This window comes from Oenanthe melanoleuca, chromosome 1 (genome assembly GCF_029582105.1).
Source record: "Oenanthe melanoleuca isolate GR-GAL-2019-014 chromosome 1, OMel1.0, whole genome shotgun sequence".
Taxonomy (NCBI): domain Eukaryota; kingdom Metazoa; phylum Chordata; class Aves; order Passeriformes; family Muscicapidae; genus Oenanthe; species Oenanthe melanoleuca.
In genome coordinates this window covers 65,665,374-65,681,895 of record NC_079333.1, presented here as the reverse complement: position 1 = coordinate 65,681,895, position 16,522 = coordinate 65,665,374, and positions in this window count along the sequence as shown.

Sequence of the window (16,522 nt, the reverse complement as noted above, 5' to 3'; positions counted from 1 at the left end):
TCCAGAAGTTGCTTCTGCTTGTTTTGTTCTTGGGTGAGCAGGAAGCATTTCTTCCCCTTTTACCTTTTCATGACCCTCATTTCCCAAAGTTTGCGTGAGTAACTCATACACAGGATTACCCTGAAGAAAAAGATCAATGGTGAAACCCAGGGAGTCAGACAGTGGCTCTCATTTGAAGCTCTCAGGAAAAAGAATAATGACAAATCCCAAATCACTCACACCTTCCCCAGATAAATGGATTCAACACATGCAGCCTTTGCAGAAGCAGGAGAGAAACATGGTAAGTTAACAAAACCAGAACTGGTGGATTTGATAAATTTTAGTTGGAGCTGCAAGAGAAGTGTCAGATTTCAAGCTAACTGGATTTTTTTTTTAATTAAACTAGAACAAGCACCAGAATTTCTAATAGGTGTTCACAGGACCAGAGTGGATCTTGCCAAAGATATAGGAAGCTTCTTCCTGGAATGCACCCACAGCAGGAAGCACATCCTAAAAATTTGGCCCTATTGCTCTAGAGGAACTATCACAAATATAACATTAAAGTTTCATATCTTGAGTAGTCAAATACTCAGCACATGCAGTAACCAGGTGCATGTGTATTTATATGAGTACATAGATAATACATATATATATATTTATACCTGTACATATACAAATGAAATATATTTCCTATTATGCAATATAAATTGTATGGGATACAGAATGCTTTTCATTTGTTTTATCTGAAACAGTTTTCCATGAAATAAAAGACTTTTTTAAAACCATATCAGTCTGCACAAAACATAGCCCACTGTCTTTAAACAAACACACCCCTTTTAGTGTGTTGTATCACTTTGATCTCATATTTTGGATTTTAAGGGGGTTTTAATCTATTTGGAGACAATCTTACATTAATTCCTGCCATAGTATGACTAATGTAAGCTATGCATGTCACTCATGAAAACTATGAATGTCTGCCAAACCTTTGGACTTGTCTATTGCATTTTTGAACTTTGTGTTCATTAGCATGAATAATTAAGACTGCTGAGCAGTGATGGAAATATTTTTATTGTTTTCTGATGTGGATATCAGTTTATATTCTTACACTAATGGCTAAACTGTGAAATTTAATGAAAATACGTATAAACATTTTTAAGTGATATTCATAAATTCCAAAGAGATTTGGTTAGGAACATTTTAATAATTTTGTCTTTTTAATAATTTATATTCTAAATAATTCACAGTATCAAATTTTGTAAAATTTGTTGGCCATTAAATGACAACAGAAAAGATACTTTTCAAAACAATTCAGGACTTTGTATTTTTATAGGAGATGGAAACAAATTGTGAAATAACCCATGACATTAATGCTCTACATTGAGAACCTCCACATAGGTTATGAAGATATTTCCTGTCAAACTAACTACTAAAATTTTCTTGTTAAATTTGTTTGCCCAAATTTCATGTTAAGGAGCAAATAGACAAAGACTATGGCAAGTTTCTTGATATTTGCAACCCATTATTTAGTATCTTGGAAGGATTTGATCTTTGTAACAATGTTCATACTGAAGTTGAGATATATCACTTACAAATGTCTTCAGAGGAAAAACAATATGTTACAAATGGGTGACATTTAATATTTGTTTGCATATGCACTCAGTTTATGCAAGAATTCAACAAATTGTTTTTAGTTGACTGAAAAACAATAAATTGATATTGTAATAATGTGCAAGTCAAATGCCTTTTAAATTACTCTGTAAACATATCCATGCATATATTCATTTTTACTTCTGTGTGTGTGTAAATACCTACACAAATATACATAAATTACATAAATTAGGATAATGGTCACAATATAAAAGACCCTGAAAAAACTGAAGAAGGTATAGCTGGTGGTAAAAATGCAAGAAATAAATAATGTGTGATTTGCTGAGACTTGCTTTGCAAAGAGCAAAGTAGAACTGAAGAGCTTACACCTTCCAGCTAGAAGTAACCAAATTTTCCAATTCTTCAAGGTTTGATCATCCTTACTCCAGCCTTCCCAATGAGCTGCAAAACCTGCAGTAGAATGACATTTCATGGCACTCTTACAAGAGAGCAGGAATGCCAGCCACAGTATCTTGGCCAAATTCCAAATTAAATAATTACAGTCTGTTTCCTCTGTTCCTCTCTCTTCCTGCCAATTGCAGCATGGGTTAGCAAGCATCCTGTCCCTCTCTTCAGTTTCACACTCTGCATGGAGACATCTGCTCTCTTGTGTGCTGGAGGTGACCATATTTCCCTGCTAGAAAGTGGGAGCCTCCCAAATCTGTTGACAACTTGTAGATTATTTGGGAGTGTTTCAGAATGAAAAGCGAAATTTAAATGTAAAATCAGGATCTCAGAGTTTCTTTGAGTATATGACAGCTCAAGGTTAAGTGAATCTAAATCACCCCCTTTTTACTGACTTTGATAACTTTTATAAACATGTCTTTAAAGGCTTTTAAATTTTTTGTATCATTTATTTGTATAGTTGGAGAGATTTACTATGATCTGGAATTTGTTAAATAGTGCTTAAGCATTTGAAAAGGCATTAAGGATGTCTACAAGGTTGAGTGTAGAAAGGTGTGAGCTGCAGACATCAAGGCAAGGCTAAGTGTTTCAACCATTAGACTTTGCAAGTAAAAAAAAAAAAAAAAGGTGGTTGCTTATATACAGAAATTTCATAGACTGGTTTGAGTTGGAAGGAAACAGCACTAGGCATCAAAGCCCCATCCAGCCTGGCCTGGAACTCTTTGAGGGATGGGGCATCCAGAACTTCTCTCAGCAAGCTGTTCCAGAGCCTCATGACCCTCACAGTAAAGGAATTTCTTCCTAATATCCAGTCTAAACCTGTTTCAGTTTAAAGCTGAACTCCCTGCCTCTATCACTATGTGCCCTTGTAAATAGTCCCTCTCCAGGGCCTCTCCAATATATTTGATTGCACTTGCTTGAAACAATCAACAAAGAACTGGCAATATTTGCTTTAATGTATCTAATTACTTAAATGCACTTTTGGAGGATTTGACAGATAAGGAGAGGTTGAGAGAAATGGGACTCCATACCCTGGAGAAAAGAGAGCTGGGGAGGATATAACTGATGTGTATAAATACCTGCAGGATTCAGTGGATATTTTGGAAAGCTTCTCTAATAACACACCAAAACAGACTTTGTTGTGAGATAGCTGGACAGCTGAAATCAGCAGACATTTGGCAGACAAAGATGTGTTGAACTTCCTTAGATAATAGTTTAGTTTAGTTCAGTTCAGTTTAGTTTAGTTTAATTTAGTTTAATTTAATTCAGTGTGGGCAAATGCATATCACGTATAAGCAAGTAAGATTCCTTTTTAGTTTAAATATTCAAAGTCTGTGTGTCTTCTTTCTGTGGACTCTCTGGGATTTGTCTACCCTTTTATATCCTTCAACAGGGATTAAGTTATGATGGTGCCTCTCACTGCATTGTTATTTCATTGTATAGGGAATACAAAGCCCTGATCTCTCAAGAATTTCTTTTTCTGAAGAGTTTTTTTTCTATAACTTGATTAAATAATATGAACCTACTGCATCTTTTGCAGAGTGAGAAGCAAAGGCATGTCTTATTTGTATGGTGGTGATAGTGTAGACACTCTCCTCCATTTTGTCCCATAAACAATTGTATGCATTTCAAGTGACGTTGAAGTAGCAATTCTGTTGTTCAGAAACCTTTGATTTTGTTGCACTTGAAAAGCAGGAAGGAAGTTGTGAAACACACATCACATATATACAGATGTCAAGTACAGTTAATGAAGAGAAGCAGATGCATTCCTTAATAGCAATTAAACAGGAGGAGGGAACATGTTGTCTACTTCGATTAGGAATTTTCTCTTCAAGGTTCCTCACTTGACAAGGCTTGTCAGTTCCTTTACCCCATTTATATCAGTATTCTTTTACATTACTCCTGAAAATATACACCACATTAAAAACAAACAAACAAACAAACAAACAAACAGACTTCTGTGTAAAACAGGATTATAGATTTGCAGCTGCTATTACAGTGCAAGTACTTAAAATTGTGACATTTTGCTGTAACAGGCACATGGTAGACACTGACAAACTACTGCACAATATTTAAAAGATATTAAAATTGAAGCTTTTCTCACACTGGAACTTTACAAAATATTTATCATACACATGATTCTCCTTTCAGTATGTCCCAGAATGAGATTTTTGTCTTTCTTCAGTGATAAAAAACTTTAAATTATCTTTATAATTGGTCTGATCTTTGCTTCCTATAGCAATATATACTACTTGCCTTTACAAAGTTTCACATTGATGGTTTCAGACTTTCAGACTGCCTTAATGGCCTCTGATTCCTCAAGACAGTTTTGAATTCTAGTACCATCTCCCAGACTGCTTCCAGTCTTTTTCATACTCTATTTCTTAAGTGTGCACTGAGTATAAACAGCCCAAAACTGCAAAAGTGCTGAACAGAAACACACACACAAATTATTCTTGCAAAGTCTTGCTTGAAATGATCTATTAGCTTGACAGAGATAGCTCCTGCTTGAGGATGTTTTTAGAACATTATGAGCTCAGAACAACCTTGGATTGATTACATTTTGGATAAATCTTGTTTAGGGGGGTTCACAAGGACATTACGTGAGTCAAGGTCAAGGAAAAGTTGAAGTCCAACCTCTAAGCTAGTCCTTATTTCTGTCTCGCATAAATCAAACACATCCCTGCTCAAACCACCATTGAACATACAGGTCTCTTGAGCAGACCCTTCTTTCTGTTCATGCTCTATCCAAGTGATCCTGCCTTCTGCTGAAACTGCCTTCCCACTTTGAGTTTGAACAACATGGATTGTAAGACACAGTCAGGAAGGACTGAAAACAGTCCTGTGGCCACTATGACTATCCCATCAAAACATCTCTTTTTAAGAGCTGTTTTCAGGGATATCCCTTTCTCTGAAGCAGAAGATAAGCAGAATTGGTATCCATAAGGCTACTACTTTGAGCACAGTCAGCTGGAGGCTCTGGACCTGAAAAAATGGCTTGTGTGTGTACTCAGTGCTGAATGGAATGGTATTGGAAGGGAATGGTATTGGAAGTTTCAGGGAAGTTTCAGGGAAGTTTCAGGGAAGTTTCAGGGAAGGGAAGGGAAGTTTCAGGGAAGGGAAGTTTCAGGGAAGGGAAGTTTCAGGGAAGGGAAGGGAAGTTTCAGGGAAGGGAAGTTAAGTTTCAGGGAAGTTTCAGGGAAGTTTCAGGGAAGTTTCAGGGAAGGGAAGGGAAGTTTCAGGGAAGGGAAGTTTCAGGGAAGTTTCAGGGAAGTTTCAGGGAAGTTTCAGGGAAGGGAAGGGAAGGGAAGGGAAGGGAAGGGAAGGGAAGTTTCAGGGAAGGGAAGTTTCAGGGAAGGGAAGTTTCAGGGAAGGGAAGGGAAGGGAAGTTTCAGGGAAGGGAAGTTTCAGGGAAGGGAAGTTTCAGGGAAGTTTCAGGGAAGTTTCAGGGAAGTTTCAGGGAAGTTTCAGGGAAGTTTCAGGGAAGTTTCAGGGAAGGGAAGTTTCAGGGAAGGGAAGGGAAGTTTCAGGGAAGGGAAGTTTCAGGGAAGGGAAGTTTCAGGGAAGGGAAGGGAAGTTTCAGGGAAGGGAAGTTTCAGGGAAGGGAAGGGAAGGGAAGTTTCAGGGAAGGGAAGTTTCAGGGAAGGGAAGGGAAGTTTCAGGGAAGGGAAGGGAAGGGAAGTTTCAGGGAAGGGAAGTTTCAGGGAAGGGAAGGGAAGGGAAGGGAAGGGAAGGGAAGGGAAGGGAAGGGAAGGGAAGGGAAGGGAAGGGAAGGGAAGGGAAGGGAAGGGAAGGGAAGGGAAGGGAAGGGAAGGGAAGGGAAGGGAAGGGAAGGGAAGGGAAGGGAAGGGAAGGGAAGGGAAGGGAAGGGAAGGGAAGGGAAGGGAAGGGAAGGGAAGGGAAGGGAAGGGAAGGGAAGGGAAGGGAAGGGAAGGGAAGGGAAGGGAAGGGAAGGGAAGGGAAGGGAAGGGAAGGGAAGGGAAGGGAAGGGAAGGGAAGGGAAGGGAAGGGAAGGGAAGGGACACAAACTCCATAAGTTCACACTCTAATATCCTCATCAGATACTGGAGGACACTACAAATGGAGATAGATTTTGTTCCTTACAGAACTAATGCACTTTGGAGCCACTGAAATTGCCCTAAGGACTAAACCAAATCCCAGCAAGTAAAGAACATTTAGGGGCTTATTTACAAACTGCTGAAGACAAGAGACAGAAGCATTTACTTTAGGAATAATAATTCAGGAGGCATCTTAAATTTAAATACAGATTACTCCAAGTTCCAAGTGACTATAACATGTAGGAAACTCTTGTTGAAAGCAGAGTATATAATATACACCCCCTAGCCCACACATGTATCATGGAATCAGAGAACGTCTCTGGAAAATTCCAGGGATGAGACCCACTAATACAAATAATTACTTGCATGTTGCAAATATTTGTCTGGAGTAAATAAAGGGGAAGAGAGGTTCTGGTGCAATGACTCACCTACTGACTGATAGGATAAACAGTTACAAACAACTGTGAAAAAGTCTCCATTCAATTTTTGTCATTTCACAGTTTTTCACAGAAAAGTTATTCATTTCCTCATCATCTATTTCCTCCTCTCAGTATGAATAATGTCACAATAAATCCTCTGTTCAATGTTTCTCATTAAATGATACAAGTAGGAATATCAGAGCCAAAAAAACAGCTCAGAAAACCAGGAATAATGTGTCATAATGTGGCTAAAATGCAAAGGGAACCAGACACCCTGTAATGTCTCAGCCATATCTGGATACATAAAAGAGTTTAAAATACCACAATGCAAGTTACAGTAAGGACTCTACCTTCATTAAAAACAGAAGCACTTTGTAGTGATTATTTTTTTTAGTACATGAGAACAAACTTGCTTAGGGTCTATATTGAACTGTACATACATCAAACAGCTGCACAGCCCTGGACTGTGTAGAGCCAGCTCCACAAAGGGAAGCAGCAGGGTCACATTACCAGGGATGATTGACTGGCCCTTGTGCTTGACATGGTTAATTAGCCAGAGCTCATCACCAGAATAACCCTGCTGTACTGCTTAGCACATCTAAGGTAGCATCATCCCCATGTCATGACATACAGATAACCAGCCCTCTCAGAGCACATATCCCCACACTCACAGATAAGGAGCAGCAGGGCTCAAGTACCCAGTCTGATCCCATCAATGACAGCCCACAGAGACTCACAGAGTTATTTCTGCTTTGGGATAAGTAAATTTGCCTTTTGAGGCACACCCAATCTAGATTTAAAAACTGCCAGTGATACCACACTTCTTCAGTGGGTGAATATAGCCATTAATTTAAAGGATTGCTAAGGAAAAAAAAAGTGCCTTATTTTGTGTTTGAGTTTTAACTTCACCTTTCTGACAGAGGAGTTTTTCAGACTTCTGACTGCTGGACTGAACAGCCCTTTGCTATTTGTCCTGTTTTGTGTATCATGACCAGTTATCCTTAAGTCATCACATTGATAAGCTGAGTAGATTGCACTGCTGGAGACTTTCCAGGTTCTTAATATTCCCATGGCTTTTTGTTGACCCTTCTCCAAATTATTCACATCCATCATGAATTCTGAGCACTAGAACTGGACACTCTATTCCAGTAGCAATTGCTTCTCTGCCAAGTGTGGCAACCCTGTAACCTTCCACTTCTGTCTGGTGGATGTACCTAAGGATAGTATTAGCTAATTTTTTTCCATGTGGTCAAAATAACATGTCCTCTTCAGAATCTCTATTTCATAGGAATATTCTCTTTCTTGTTTTTATGGCTTACTTTTCTGCTCCTGGTCTATTGTTCTGACAGACTCTCTATTTGGCTGTACAGAAACGTCTCTTTTACAGAAGAGACATTTTTTTAAAGAAATGTCTCTTTTTTTTCCCCCCCCTATTTTTGCTTACACAGTGTCCGTAGATATTCTTTGTTGCTGATCCACCTCTTCTTAATTTTTCACTCCTGTAATTGTGTCATCACCAAATTTTTTCAGACAAAATGTGTCCTTTCACCCAGTTATTAGTAAAAATGCTCAATTACATAGAGCAAAAATTTCCCCCCCTGGCACCTCTTGGAAAGCTCAGTTAACCAAACAAGACACAGATACACTCACATTTATGCTTGGAGATTAACAGTTTTGCATCAGTGTAATGTGTGCTGCATTGACCTGCTTTTCTGTGGTGTACTAGTGAAAATCTCACACAGTACTAAGTCAAACCTCTACCAGAAATTTCTCAGTTCTCCAACTAAACTTGTATCTTCAGTCAAAATATTCAGTAACTTTGCCAAGATATATTTCTCTCAAATTTATTGACTGAAATTAATTATATTAACATATCTTAATATTTTTAATCTGTGTATATATACTGGGCAATTATTTGTCCTAATATTGTGCTCTGATTTGCATTATTCAGGTCTGGGCTTTTATCCATTTTCTGTTTTAAAATAATGGCACAGTGTTATCTTCTCTGCAGTCCTCTGGAAATTCCAAGGCTTCTTGAAAAGCAACCAGAGGTTCTTTACATGAGCCTCAACATTAATCTTGACAAGGGTTTGGTTGTAAGATTATTGGAACTGCTAACTTAAAATCATGTGATGTCTGGCACCTGCTAGCTATGCTTAGTACCACTGCAGGGTATTAGATCAGCACCATCCAACAGGAAGACATAATTTATTTTTCTCCCCAGCCCATAATAAAGAACTGAAGCACTTATGGAATGCTTCTGCCTTTTCTATGTCAGCCATTGCAATTCTATTAGGGTCATCCTGCCTTTATTATTGTAAGTATTGGTTTTGTTTGGATCTACACAGAAAATACTTTATCTTTAACCCAGATGATTACTCTTCCATTCCATAATCTTTTTTCCATTAATTTTCTTTATTTGCTGGCTTCTATGCTGTTCACTGACACCACTCATAAATATATCTCTAATATCACTCATAAATATGTCTTCTTTTTATTATTTGTTCTGCTCTGATTTCTTGTACATCAAAACTGCTTCTTTTCTTAGATACAACACTGTTTTCTTTGGGATACTGTAGCTTTTTCAACCTCTAGTAACATATTTTGAAGCAAGTCCTAGTTCTTCATATTTCTTTTAATATTTTTTCTTATAACTGGATACGTATATCATATTGAGTGATAAGAATCAGTACTGTGCATAGAACTAAGGAGATGCAGACTGAATAGCAAATGCTGCCACTCCCAGATGAATCAGGCATCCTGCCTCTTCAGCTATCCAACCTCAGAAGGATCTAGTGACCATTGCTTTGTACAGAAAGCAGTGAAAGCCTCCCCATCACCAGACAGCAGTACCACCCTCATGTCAGCAGAAAAAGACAGACAGGAAAGCTTTGCTGACACTGAAGAATTAAACTCATGTAGCATTCAACAGCTACATCCTCATAACAGCATACACAAGACCAGTATCAGATATGAAAAAAAAAATCCTCTATTAAAAGTTAGTTGCAGTACTTGGTAGTCTTTTTAATAATGCATGCTTAAATATGTTTGCTTTTTATATATACGTATTTCCTACTTTGAGGCAATGAGAGGAAGCAACAAAATAAAAAGAAAAATCCCTCATACAGTATTTGGCTTGTTTTTTCTCTGCTTGTAGTAAGTAGAAGCTTTAGAGTGCATGTTTGGACACAAATATGAAGGCTACAACTTACCCTGTTGTGTGATCCCAGGAAAGGGCAGAGTATCATTCCATTCTTTTCCTTGGCTCCACACATCTAGGCTGCCAGCACAAACACTTCCTGTAGCACCTCTGCAAAAACAAATTCAACAGTTACAAATCCCAGTTGCTCTTTTGATGTGTGGCTCTGGTGTTCTTCCCATCAGCCTTCCATGCCAGTTTGCTTTCTCAGCACCAGCTTCATGGCAGAGCAGCATGGTGACCTAGGCCAGGTGGAAATAAGGTAAAACCACACCTTTTGTTAAACGTGAAATGTTTTATTTTGGAAAAAGGATGTGCCTATACAGTAACTCTGAGATCCTTAGAACAGAATACCTCCAGTGAAAGCTGTTACTGTCTACTATGATGACTTAGCAAGGTAAGAAAAAGGAAAATAAACTGAAGCATAAGCACTTACTCATCACTAAATAATAAATTTAGCAAACTAAAACCCTTAATGCTTTCTCATAGATTAAATCTGTCAATTAAATTATTTAATGTATTTAAAAAATAAAAAGCAATATGTTTTAGAAAAGTTATGGAATATTTTGTCTTTTGCCTTTTTATAAGTCTCATGTCTACATTCCAGTACCTCTAGAGATCCCTTCCACTTTTTTCTGCATTCATGGACACCCACTGCTTTCCCTTTAACACACACAGCCATTCTATTGTAGAAGGCAATCAGATTTGGTTAGGCATTATTTACCCTTGGTAAACCACATTCTTTTCCTCCATGTACCTGGAAATGGTCTCCAGGAGGATTTGCTCTGTAACTTCTCCACAGACTGAAATGAAACTGACTGGCCTGTAGCCTCCCACATCCTTTTCCTTGCACTTTCTGAAGGTGTACATGACATTTGTCTTCCTCACATCTTCAAGAACCTCCTGCATTCTCTACTTCTTTTCAAAGACCATGCTGAAGAGTATTCCAATGCCATAAACCAGCTTCCTCAGCAGTCTTTGAGGCCTTCTGTCCAGCCCCACCCGGAGATTGCACATCTCCAATTTGTTTAAGCAGTCTTTAATTCCAGCCCACCCTCCTACAGGTACCAGTTCTCTCCCTCCACACTCTGCCACAGAGATTTGGGAAGCTGCAAAACAGACCTTGCCAGTAATACCAAGTCACTCTGTCAATCTGTCTTTATCCTTCATCATTAAGTCATCCATCCTATTCAGTGGTGGATTTGTAATTTTTTTTGGTTTTCCTTTTGCAGCCAATGTACTTATAGAAGTTCTTCTCATTGCCTTTCCTGTCACTCACCACTTTAAACACAAGCCTGACTTGTGTCTTCACGACTTCACCCTTCAGGCTCAAGCTCCAATTTCCATCCTGCTTGCTGATCCCCACTTCCATTTTCTGGGTATTTCCATGTTGTGTTTGAGCCCAGCCAGGAGTGCAAGCTCCCTGCTCAGCCGAGCTGGCCGCCTGCCACACCTGCTGTTTCCTGCACGTCCGGATGCTCCTCTTGTGCTTTGAGGAGCTGCCCCTGGAGATCACTGCCCTGCCCTGCTCCTTTGAGTGAGGTCTTGCTGCGGAAGTCACTGCCAGAGAGTCCAGCACTTCTACAATTCTGCTAGAAGAACAGTTTATATTAGGGTTTCCTAATCCACTTCAGACAAAGCACACCAGGTAAACTGCTTAAACTAAAGAAATGAATCCAATCCATTTTTCCTGAAATGAGTTAAGCATTCACAAATTGCTTTAGGGCTGGATATAGGGCAGTAAATATCATAGAGGTGATAACAAACAGCTGGAGGGGAACAGACCACTGAAACTTGCTGAATCTATCTTAGCCCAGGCTAAAATGGGCAAACTTATAAAAGAGTTAGGAAAGGTTGATCTGGCACCAATCAAAGTGAATGTTTTTCAAGTTAGGTGACAGAACTCCCACCCCCAGCACACAAGTTTATATTAATTTATCTATATACAATTATTGAACAAATAATTTAAAATTAATTATGGTATTTTAAATATCTTATATACCTTTAGATACCTGGGGTATTTTGACACTCTCTTTATTTGTCTTTTACTAGCACAGTTTCTTTTTGTCTTAAATAGTTCAGTCCTTCACATGTGAGAATGAAAGATTCCTATAATATTCCAAACATGAGGTTTCAGCCAAATGAGTGGCAAGAGTCACAATCATCTCAGAAAAGAGCAATATGTGGAAGTTGCAGCTTCATGATCTGGATTACAGGATAAATCCTTAAATTTCAAGGGAATAAAAAAGAAAGTAGAAGCCTTTTTTTTTTTTTTTTTAAATGGATAAAGCCCTGAAAACATCTGAAAAATAAAAACTACTCTTGTAGCCACTAACTGCTCTTGAGCTAGTTGCAACCTCTCCTTGCAGTCCTACTGGATATCCATACTCCTTGAGCCAAGTGCACAAGCACTCCAGCAGTGATTGTGGAGATTTCTGGTTGTCCTCACCCTGCCAGCAGGCTTGGAAAGGTTGAAGAATAGTAGAGCTGGAAGAAACTCTTTGCATTGTCATTGTGCAAAATCACATTGTGCCACTGCCCTGTTGCTACAAATCCCTCTCTGAGTGGTGTGTCCTACTGATCACCAGAGGCCACCTCAGCACGTGGATCCTGTGTGATACCTCTGCCAAAATCTCAAGAGATGGACAGAGTCCATCTATCTCTTCCCAACTAAACAACCAAATTTTGTTAGTTGCAAATATAGATTGAATTTACATGTACATTTACATTTATACTTCAAACACATTGCTGGCAAATTAATCAGGGAAAATATTATTTAGTTCCAGCTTTATATTTATTGCAAAACTTTTATAAAATTCAGTCACAATAAATGATAAACATCAGTGCTCTGGAAAACAAAAAAAGGCATCATTTTTTCTCTTTCTTTCAAATCCATACACCTTTTTTCCCAGTTATTTCCTGGCTAAAAATTCTAATGTTCCCTCCACCGCTTGTTTTTTTCATAATGATTTTGCCATTGTTAATCTCCTCCCCTTTACTGGAAACAGCCTTTCATTTTTCCCTCTCTTCAAACATCCTACTCTGCAGATGAGCAGGATACAGAAAAAGGCACACCTACTTACTGAATCTAAACATGCCTGAGTTATCATGACATCTTCAAAGTGCTCCTCTTCCTTCCACTCTTCCCCCCACCCTTGTTGCCACATACATATTACAATTGCTTTTGATGTCAATGTGTCTGGAGTCCTGGTTCTAGTGACAACCATCATTTAGGATACTTAAAAGAAAAATTGGAAGAGGAAGAACGAGTCAGACTAGGCCGATGTATTGTTGCAGGAAGCCTTCAAAGCATAAATCATTTTAGACACAGGAATAATTGGATTAAAATCAGAGGGATTTAACCCATTTACTTTAAGAAGCTGTGAAAATATGTTAGAAGCTCAAGGTCTGAGGGCCAAAGCTAGATGCATGGTTTTATAACCATAGTATAACTTGGTATATTGAGGTATGCTAGGCACCAGGAACCAAGGAGCAGATTAATGGTATCAGCCATGCTAAGGCCTGAGTAGAGGTTTTCAGATGCTGAACACCAGTGACTAGAACAGCTGGAGATGTCCTCCCTGCCCTCCCCAGTGTGTTCTTTGAGTGGCAAAGCTGATGTGCTCAGTGTTATGTGTGTTGAGACCTCCCTGAGGTCTCTGGGTCATCTCCCAGATCCCCTCCCCAGCCACCCTCCCCCTGCAGCTACTGACCCAACAAACAGCTCTGCATGGGCAGTGACAGGTTGGATACAGTCCCACATCTACACCAGGGAATGCCCTGTGACAGTCTGCATCTGAGCAGGCACAGATTGCTGCTATTTTGGCACAGCTGAGCAGCTCAGCATATATCTCATGTTTACACAGAATAGGGATTTTAAATTATGCCTGTTTTCTGAGAAACCCAGTCTGGCAGGTAAACTCTGTGCACATATAGCACACTTCTAAGGCATAAACTCCATGAAGAATACACCAGTCATCTTCCTTCTAAAATTCAAAACCAGAGTACTTGCTATGTCAAAAAAATGGTATTTATTATTAAAAAAAAAAAAAAAAAAAAAAATTAAAAAGGTTATTAATTGTCTTTTTTCTTCCCATCCCTTTATAGAGCAACTCAAGAGACACAGTGCCTTCTAAACAGCAGGCAATGACAGCAGTGTTTTCAAATGTCACTTTGCCTTTTCTCACCTCCAAAACATGTACCAAACATCAGGCTGCAGGCTGCTTATGTCAAGAAGTAAAGCTTCCCTGATATTTTTCTGTGCTACTATACATAAATCAAAAGTGCAGCCAAGATTGATTAGTCTGAAAAGCTGATTACTCTTCTCCAGCAATTAGGATACTCACTCACAAATATGGGCTTCTCATTCCTGCTCCAATGTCTGCATTTGACAGGAAACAGTCACTAGCTAGCATGAGCACTGAGTGCATTCATTATCTTCTTTTCTTGCTAAATTTTGCAAATCCCTGAATGTAAAGAAAAAAACCCCAATGAAATCTGTCTTTCTTCACCAGAAAGAATACCTCATCAACACATTTCAAAAGTCATAAAAAAAAGCACTAGATTTTCTGTCTGAGACTAAATAGGATCTATTCAAGTCTCTGTTTAGAATAAGGATGATAAGGTCACAGCAAGTCAGTCAGCAGAAGTATTTAATTCAGAAATCAAATTATTTTGGATTGCTCCTTGTATTTCTTGTTATATATGAAAAGAGAAGAACCCCATTAAGCTGCAACTTGTGAGGCAGACAAGGTATTCATTCTAAATTCAGATTTTTTTAGGGTGGCATAGATAGCAAAGATATACCAGTGTTAACACTGGCGTAGATACACAGAAACCTAAAATTGCTGATGGAAAAAGTCTTATGGTTTTCTTAAAACAAAGTGTAAATAAGACAGAGTCTACCTAAATGTCATGTGAAAGATTGCTTTGCAAATCTGGGTTTCTGACTATGTATTTAAGTATTTTTTATTCTTCTGCACTTAGATTTTCTAAGATGTGTTGGGGGAGCGTGTGTCTGTAATATTTTGGGCATAAAAAAAATTAAATTTAGTTTCATTTAATGTATTATCTCTAAAAGAAAACAAACAATAAAACATGTCTAAAGTTTCAAACCTAGAATTGCACATGTGAGTTTTTTTTCTTTTAACACATTTATTTAACATTTTAAATTTTAACAAGATCAGTGGAGAACATTATGACTTCTTGGTATACAGGTTCTTTGGGCTCTTTTAAATAGATTAATTAACTTAATTTGAGAGCATGATATAATGGGTATTTTCAGCCCCAAATTCCAAATGTAGTCAATCCATATGTGTGCACATTTCTCCAGAACATCACACAAAACCTCTGGGAAAATCCAGCCTCAGCAGCCAAGGGAAACTTCACTCTTATCACCTTAAAACCAGCAATGCTGTATCTGTGTTGGCATCTGGTCTTTCCCTAAGGTCACAGAGAGCAGACCACAGGCAAGCAGCAACATTCCTACTCCAGGCCAGAGGACCATGACTTCCCAAGCCATACATTACACACAGCTTTTGCCTAGTCCAGGCAGCAACAGAGTAGAAATGTGCAGGATCTTTCCTCAGAATTCCTGAGAAAATATGCATAGTTATCAATGTCCATGTTGCTTCACACAGCTTCATCTTCTTCCTGGAAACTTAGTAATGGTAGATTTAAGAGAATTTTTTATATCCAAATATGATTCAGTGTGGAAATCCTGAATAATACCCTGATGTCCTGTCTACATAAAACCTGGATTTGTTTGCAGCATGACTAGAGATCAGCTGCACAGGAGGTTCATTGAGAACATGTCCCATTTGCAGCATGTTTCACCTTTACTTTCACATTTATACACAAAGAGGGCAGATTTAGATTAGATATTAGATATTTACTCTGAGCATGGTGAGGCACTGCAATAGGTTGCATGAAGTTGTGGATGTGGCCCCCCCCACCCCTCTGCCATTCCTAGGATGAGGAACACTCACATTCCTAGGACATTCCCTGGATCAGGGATGCATATGCACTCCAGAGGATTTTGTGTTATGGTGCATGCATCGAGCTCTGCTGTAATCCCTTTATAAAGAAAAGTGGTTGAGCAGTCCCAGCAGAAGTGAGCAGAAGCCAGGATGCCCTTCTTCCACAAATTTCTCTTCTCCCAAGGACTTAGAGGCAGTGACCTGGTTGGCATCCCCCATTACCTCCCAGACACTGCCATTCATCGCAGAATCACAGAACTAAGGTTGGAAGGAACCCTGGAGGGCACCTGGTCCACCAGCCCTGCTCAAGCAGAGCCACTGACAGCTGGCTGCCCAGGACCATGTCCAGACAGCTTTTCCAGTGGGGGAGACTCCATAACCACTGTGGGAAGCCTGTTGCAGTGCTCAGTATTCCTCACAGTAAGAGTAGTGCTTCCTGATGTTTGAGTTTGTGCCCATTGCCTCATACTTTCATCCACACAGAAATTCAGCTTTAACAGCAAATGAGGACCATCCCAGCATCTTTACTTTGGCAGTGTTTATATAAAATAGCTACTAAGGATTCAAAGCTCTTTGTAAAAAGAAGGACTCAGAAAACAAAGCTCCCATTTCCTAATTCTTGAGTTCCATGTCCTGTCTCCATTCACACAGCGAAGTCAACCAAGTGTTTTCCAAGTGCTCAGTGGAGCACAGACACCTATAAACTGCAGAGGACTTTATCTTCATTTCTCACAGGTAGCTAAGGACCTTCCAGAAATAGAAGGGCTTACACTCCACAGGAATCACAGGCACTTCAAATGGTAGGCTTAATGTAGCCTTACATATTCTCATTGGCCT